At 34.9% G+C, this 1189-nt stretch overlaps 1 pseudogene; it reads right to left on the bottom strand.

The window, feature by feature from the left end:
- Positions 1–285: 285 nt before the first annotated feature.
- Positions 286–775, bottom strand: LOC130034394 (EEF1A lysine methyltransferase 2-like; annotated as a pseudogene).
- Between the last annotated feature and the right edge of the window lie 414 nt (positions 776–1189).

Below are 1189 nucleotides of genomic sequence, written 5' to 3'. Positions count from 1 at the left end.
GGACATTTTTTTGTGAGAAAATAAAAATCACATTCTAATTACAGAAGAAAATTTAAAATGTTTCTTGATTGATCCTAAAACCCAATCATTGAAATGCTTGTAATTTTTTAAAAATCAATCTATTCTATCGATTCAACATTTTAAATATTTAATCCATCCTATTGATTCTACATGTGCCTGCTGACTACATACAAAAGTGCTCCTTACACTTTCCTGTGCTGTACACAGATTGGGTTGCAGCTCGAGTTTCTTAAAAGGCTAATTGAACGAGTCCACTGGTAAGTCTCACTCATTTTGAAAAACCAAGGCTGCTAAATTGTTTCCAGATCTGTCTCCAAAGCTGAATTTGGTGTTGGAGTCTCTTCAAAAAATGCAAATCCTTCATTGAGTTAACTCAGCATTTCTATCTTGGTCTGATTATGTGAGGTTATTAGAAGAAAACCATTCACTTAAAACACCCTGCAGAGAGATTTCACATATTTCTGCCTCTTCTCAATTGCATTGCCAGGATAAGGCTTATGGCATCAAAGGTCCCCTTGTCAATACAAATATGAAATCCACACAGTTTTGTGGAAAGATTAAAAAGTCTTCTACCTTCAATGTATTGTTAGATAAACCTCCTTTCTCTGTATTTCCAGAAAACTTTATTTCAGAGAGTAATCAATTCCAGTGATATTTAAGAAACTAAATTTGATAAATTTCGGGGGGGGGGGAAATTTGATAAATTTCACCAGGAAAATACCATTTCCAGTTCCAATATCAAGCACTGAAACATCCACTGAAATTTTGATTTTTTTTGGTGTGTGTCCACATTATTAACTGATTTTCACTATCTTTTCCTGCTTAGACTTCTCTGCTATTTCTGTATTCTTGGAAGGTTCACAGTTCTTTCTCATAGATAGCATTCCATGTTCTCGGATTCTCAGAATCCATAGGGCAAAGTCACTCCTTCAGGAACTGGCCCTACAGGGCCATGCTGTAACCCGAAAATGCACTGCTACCATCTGCCCAGTTAGATATTTAAAAGAATATTTCACAGAATTTCCTACTGGGAAAATTGGTATTTCCAAAATAAATCTTTACAGTTGGAAGAAGTTTTTCTAAGTCGTCGACATCGACATTAACAAAATGGACAAAAAGTAGTTAAAGAAGCCATTCATCTTCCAGATCATTATTTTTAACAATCATG

The sequence above is a fragment of the Sorex fumeus genome, unplaced genomic scaffold (assembly GCF_029834395.1).
Source record: "Sorex fumeus unplaced genomic scaffold, SorFum_2.1 ptg000061l, whole genome shotgun sequence".
NCBI classification, from domain to species: domain Eukaryota; kingdom Metazoa; phylum Chordata; class Mammalia; order Eulipotyphla; family Soricidae; genus Sorex; species Sorex fumeus.
This window is presented reverse-complemented; position numbering and strand designations above follow the sequence as displayed.